Consider the following 6,414-nt stretch of genomic DNA (forward strand, 5'->3'; position numbering starts at 1 on the left):
CATTAAAAAAGGCATTCTTAACATCAAGCTGAGATATAGACCAGTGGCGTGCAGAGGCAACAGCAAGAAGCGTACGAACAATGGTCATATGGGCCACAGGAGCAAAAGTCTCGTCATAATCACGACCATGCTCCTGCTGAAAACCACGAGCCACAAGACGAGCTTTGTGACGCTCAAGAGAACCATCGGAGCGAGTCTTAACCTTGTAGACCCACTTACAAGTGATAGGACGGACTCCGAGAGGAAGAGAAACAAGATCCCAGGTACCAGTGCGTTCAAGAGCAGCAATCTCCTCTGCCATTGCAAACTGCCATTCAGGATGAACAACAGCCTGACGGTAAGAAGTCGGCTCAAGAACAGCAGCACCAGCGGTGGGAAATCCAAAGCGATCAACAGGCGGACGAGGACGAGAACGCAAGCCATAAGTAGGCTGAGAGGAAGAGGACGACTCATCGAATGAGGCATCCACAGGTCGTGAACGACGAGTGTAATGCTGAGGAAAAGAGGGAACAATAGAAGGAGGAATCGCCAAGGTAGAATCGGGGGGTGGCGATGAAGAAGTCACCGGAGATGAAGGTGTAGAATCCGGTGACATGCTAGGCGAGGAGACCGGAGAAGATGGTGGCTGCAAATCGACTAGAGGTGGAGAAGCAGAGGGAGTGGAACGAATAGGCACAGGCACGACGGGGGTGATAGGTGAGTCAGGAAAAGTGAGGAAAGAGATATTCTCCACTAAAAAAAATCGAGGAAGATGGGCGTGGGTAGAAGGGACGAGACTCATCAAAAGTCACGTCTCGAGAGATACGCATCTGACGACCGATAGGATCCCAACAACGATAGCCCTTATGCTCATCACTGTAGCCTAAGAAGACACACTCAACAGACTGAGCGGTCAGTTTGGTGCGTTCGCGAGGGGCAAGAAGAACATAGCAAACACAACCAAACAAGCGAAGCATCGAATAATCGGGAGAACGATCAAAAAGACGCTCGAAAGGAACACCACCCTGTAGAGCAGCGGAAGGCTGTATATTGATAAGATAAGTGGAGGTGGAGACGGCCTCAGCCCAAAAATGAGGCGGAAGAGAGGCAGCAATCATCAATGCACGAGCCGTCTCAAGAAGACGTCGATGCTTTCGCTCAGCCACACCATTCTGAGCATGAGCACCAGGACAAGAGAATTGAGAGAGAGTTCCTTGCTCAGCAAGAACACCACGCAACATCTTAGAGATATACTCGCCAGTGGAGTCAGCACGAAAAACACGAATGGGTGAAGAGAACTGAGTATGAACCATGGCAGCAAAATGCTTATAAATAGACAACACCTCACTACAAGAAGTCATGAAATAAAGCCATGTGTAACGAGAGAAATCATCTATGAAAATAATATAGTATTTATGACCACCTTTCGAAGCGAAAGGAGCCGGACCCCATACATCAGAATGAACTAAATCGAAAGGACGCTTAGACACTGACTCACTATGTGAATATGGTAACTGAATCTGCTTGCCAAGACGACAACCCTGACACTCTAAAGAGACATCTCCTGAGACAGACCCCAGAAGACCTCGACGAACTAAAGACGACAACCGAGAACCACACAGATGACCAAGTCGATGATGCCACTGCTTGAAGGAACCAGTAACGGAGGCGACAGAAGCGGAGGAACTGGCGATGCTGGTGGCAGCGGAAGGAACATGAAGCCAGTCCAACTCCCAAAGACCCTGAGAATCACGGCGGTGAGGGCCAGCCCCAACCAGAGTGTGTGTGCGACGGTCCTGGACAGAACAAGAGTCAACGTCAAGGATGACGCGACAACCAAAATCAGTAAGTTGACCAGCAGAAAACAGATTCATGGTAAGGCGAGGAACATGAGCAACATCAGGAACAGAATAAGAAGGAGTGGAAAGATTGCCTCTACTAGCAACAGAAAGTGGAGTACCATCAGCAGTGAAGACATGAATAGGAGAATCCAGCAATCGAAGAGAGGACAAAGTGGAAGAATGAGAAGACATATGAAAAGAAGCTCCAGAGTCCAGAACCCATGGGGATGTACCTAACTGTGTAGAGGGCGGTTGCTCAGTGCGGGAAGCATCAGTCACAGAACCAGCAGTACCCGTCGAGGAAGAACCTGAAGCCGCGAGCAGACGCTTAAGTCTCAGATATCCTGCTCAGTCAAAGCAATGGCTGAAGCTGTCGAGGGAGATGACGAAGTCCCTGAGGATGATGATCGCGCCTTGCGTAGGTGTTTCCGCTTTGTGTAGCACTGGGACTCAATATGACCATCATTGTTGCAGTAGTCACAATGTGAACGGGGGCGACCTGAGCCTCCAGAAGGAGTGGGCAAGAGCGGCGGAGCACTCGAGCGAGAAGGGGTCGGTGCAGCAGGTGGAGTGGAAGAAGCCCGAGTAGCGAGCACAGAGGGAACCTCCAGCAAACCAGCACCACGTAAGCGAGTCTCCTCAGCACGAATCTCTGAAAGCGCCTCCATGAGAGAAATACGGCCACGAGCAAACAACTGAGCACGCCGGGGCTCAAACTCCTTACGGAGCCGAGACAGGAACTCGTAGACGCGATGAAACTCTAAATTGGCCTGGACAGCCTGGCAACAGGGGAAAGTACGACAACCAGCACTGCGGAGAGAATCAAGCTGGCGCCAGATAGCAGAACTCTGTGCATAGAAGTCATCAACAGTAGAGTCACCCTGCTGAAGAGCATGCTCCTGACGAACCACAGAAAGGTATAAGGCATCACCAGAGGGCTCATAGCGCTGACGAAGACAGGTCCACATCTGAAAGACAGTAGGAAGACCCGAAACTCAGAAGCAAACTGAGGCAGAACACTAGCAGTGAGGACAGCTGCAGCACGAGCATCATCATCAAGCCACTGGGTGTAAACAGACAGAGCACCATGATACGTCTGAAGAGCCTCCTCATAAGCCAAAACCCTCTCATCATAAGCACGATCAGCAGCCTCATCAGCAAGCTTAGCCGCATCCTTGGCGGCCTGATTAGCATCCGTAGGAAGAACCAGTGGAGTCGGCGGAGTAGGGGCAACCGGAGGAACCGGACGTGACGGACAACAGACCTCTCCAGAAAGAACACCCCAGAGACGGACGCCACGCATGTGAATGCGCATAAAGCCAGTGAACTTGGTGTAATTAGTACCATCAAAGATCACCGGACAGCGAGGGACAGCAACATAGCCTGACGGTGTAGACATTTTTTTTCTTCTCGTCAACAAGCAAGCAACAACAGCTTTCGGTCGTGAGGCTTAGAGCCTAGGCGAACCAGGCGTACGAAGACACAGCCAGCAGCAACGACGGAGATCAGCGGCGGAATCTGTAGCTGGTGGCCGCCGCTCCAGAGCAGAAGACGATCCAGAGGGTTGGTGGCGGGGCGATCTGGTGGCTCGAGCGAACCAGGAGTGCAGGTGCGCGATCGATCGGGAGAGGCCCGGGCGAGCGCAATCGATCGGAAGGAAGAGGCCCGACTGCGGGGCGATGGCGACCAGAGGCCCAAGGCCCGACTGCGGGGCGGGGCAGAGCGATCGGATCGATCAGGAGACCTGGCGGGGGAACGGAAGACGGCAGCTCAACGCGATCTGATTGATCGGGAGGGGTAGAGGAAGACCGCGGGGGGAGGCGGGCAGATGAACACCCAGCGGCCGGCAGCAGGAGCGGATCAATGGCACGACTTGCGGCGTACAAAAAATTGACCTAGCTCTAATACCATGTTAGGAAATATGCAACTTGTATTCCTATGAGGCCATAGGCCGATATATATACATGTACAGGTGTGGAACATATGCAGGAAACCCCTTATACAACGGGATAAATACAAAGGGGTACATGACTTATATTATAACTCTAACATTTAGCATGTTTGTTGGCCTCAAGGATGACCTGTTCATCTACTTGTGCAACCCATCCTTCTCCGCCATGGGTACCCAGGGTCACCGATCATACACTGCATCGACTAACATTGATATAGACGATGGTATGCATGTTTTCACTATTTCCCCAATTAGTATTTTTTCCATGGTTTTCTAATCGGGGTTCTCATGCATTTTTGTGTGTACATTATGGAGCAATTAGAAGATTCAAAATAAGTTGCCTCTCGGTTGGATATCCCGAAGCACGGGCTGGCAGGACTACAGTTGGGCAAAGAGAGCTTTAGCAGGGTCGAGGTTGACACCTCACTCGATGGTCACATATTCTTCAAGGAAGGATGGAAGATGTTACTCACGTGAACATGACTTGAGGTGTATGAATTACACCATCGCACACAACGAAGATAAATGTTCGACGAGTTCTGGATTTTCATGGGTTTTGTTAGTCATTTCTCTGGTTTTTGTAACCGAACACATGCATGTGTGTGTGCTTATGTGTGGGTAGAGGCTGCAGGAACCAGTATATAAATTTTGGTCTACCTTACTAATGACTTTCAACGTTGAATCTGTTAGTGTTCTTTTCTTATTTATTTTTTGTTCTCTGTTTCAGTCTGTTGTATCCGATTATTAGTCCCCCCCTATAGCTTCAGTGTTCTTCTACCACAAATCAGAGGAGGTTTTGTTATCTTTTATTTATTGTTAATTCTCCAAACAAGATCTATAAAATCTCTCACTTGAATGTTTCTGTGCAGGATTTAATAGCTTCAGTGTTCTTCTACAACAAATCATAGCAGGTTTTATTATCTTTTATTTATTGTTAATTCTCCAAACAAGATCGGTAAAGTCTCTCACTTGAATGTTTGCATGCAGGAGTTAATCAACCTTTCGCCGGTTAGTATTCAATTCTTTGACACACCTTTTCAAGGGAGCAGAAGGTACCTAATTCACTTTGACATGTTACAGTTTTTTCAAGTGCTCACAGATAAGTTTGTTGTTACTTCAAAAGGTTTTGTGCTAATGTGTTGCTTAGTCCAAAAAATGAAATGTAATCATGTGGTTCTAGATGGTTAAAAATAAGAAGGTGCATTGAGTCTTGATTTTTTTTGCATCATTATATTGAGCCTTTTTAAGGATAACCTTTTTACTGTTGGAAATCATGGGCTAAGTTCTGTGTGTACCGGAAACAGAGAACCTTGTTAACTATATTGTAGAGCAGAGTTGAATATTGTGTGGACGTTAGTGTTGAAGAAGATAAGTTCATTTGTGAGTGCCTTAATTTGAACACTCTGATTTTCTGTGCAGCCACACACTGAAGGTATTACTAATACTACATTGTACTTACGTTACTTGCTCTGTTAAGCATGAGAGTTTATGATAGTTGTGTGCAGGTATAATTTTTCTAGGTTGATGCACACCTCTTTACGTTGAGCTATGATACGTCTCCGTCGTATCTATAATGTTTGATTGTTCTATGTCAATATTCTACAACTTTCATATACTTTTGGCAACTTTTTATACTATTTTTTGGACTAACATATTGATCCAGTGCCCAGTGTCAGTTCCTGTTTGTTGCATGTTTTTTGTTTGGCAGAAAATCCCTATCAAACGGAGTCCAAACGGGATAAAAATTGACGGATATTTTTTTTGGAATATATGTGATTTTTGGGAAGAAGAATCAACGCGAGACGATGCCCGAAGGGGCCACGAGGCAGGGGGCGCGCCCCAGGGGGTCAGACGCGCCCTGGGCCCTCGTGGCCACCCCGTAAGGTGGTTGGTGCCCTTCTTTCGCCGCAGGAAAGCTAATATCCGGATAGAGATCGTGTCCAAAATTCAGCCCAATCGGAGTTACGGATATCCGGTTATAAAAGAAACGGTGAAAGGGCAGAATTTGGAACGCAGAAACAGAGAGAGACAGAGAGACAGATCCAATCTCGGAGGGGCTCTCGCCCCTCCCATGCCATGGAGGCCATGGACCAGAGGGGAAACCCATCTCCCATCTAGGGAGATGGTCAAGGAAGAAGAAGGAGGGGGGCTCTCTCCCCCTCTCTCCCCGTGGCGCCGGAACGCCGCTGGGGCCATCATCGTCACCGCAATCTACATCAACACATCCGTCATCTTCACCAACATCTTCATCACCTTCCCCCATCTATCTACAGCGGTCCACTCTCCCGCAACCCGATGTACCCTCTACTTGAACATGATGCTTTATGATTCATATTATTATCCAATGATGTGTTTCCTATGATGTCTGAGTAGATTTTCGTTGTCCTATCGGTAATTGGTGAATTGCTATGATTGGTTTAATATGCTTGTGGTTATGTTGCTGTCCTTTGGTTCCCATCATATGAGCGCGCGCGTGGATCACACCATAGGGTTAGTCGTATGTTGATAAGACTATGTATTGGAGGGCAAGAGTGACAGAAGCTTCAACCTAGCATAGAAATTGATGCATACGGGATTGAAGGGGGACAAATATATCTTAATGCTATGTTTGGGTTTTACCTTAATGAACGCTAGTAGTTGCGT

General features: G+C 47.9%; 1 long non-coding RNA gene across 1 annotated transcript; it reads left to right on the top strand.

Moving 5' to 3' along the window:
- Positions 1–3,871: 3,871 nt before the first annotated feature.
- On the top strand, positions 3,872–6,150 carry LOC109756068 (uncharacterized). Its single transcript, XR_012188075.1, has 3 exons — positions 3,872–3,995; positions 4,087–4,682; positions 4,759–6,150. It is a non-coding gene; the product is annotated as an uncharacterized lncRNA (long non-coding RNA).
- Positions 6,151–6,414: the final 264 nt, after the last annotated feature.

This window comes from Aegilops tauschii, chromosome 6, assembly GCF_002575655.3.
Source record: "Aegilops tauschii subsp. strangulata cultivar AL8/78 chromosome 6, Aet v6.0, whole genome shotgun sequence".
Classification (NCBI taxonomy): domain Eukaryota; kingdom Viridiplantae; phylum Streptophyta; class Magnoliopsida; order Poales; family Poaceae; genus Aegilops; species Aegilops tauschii.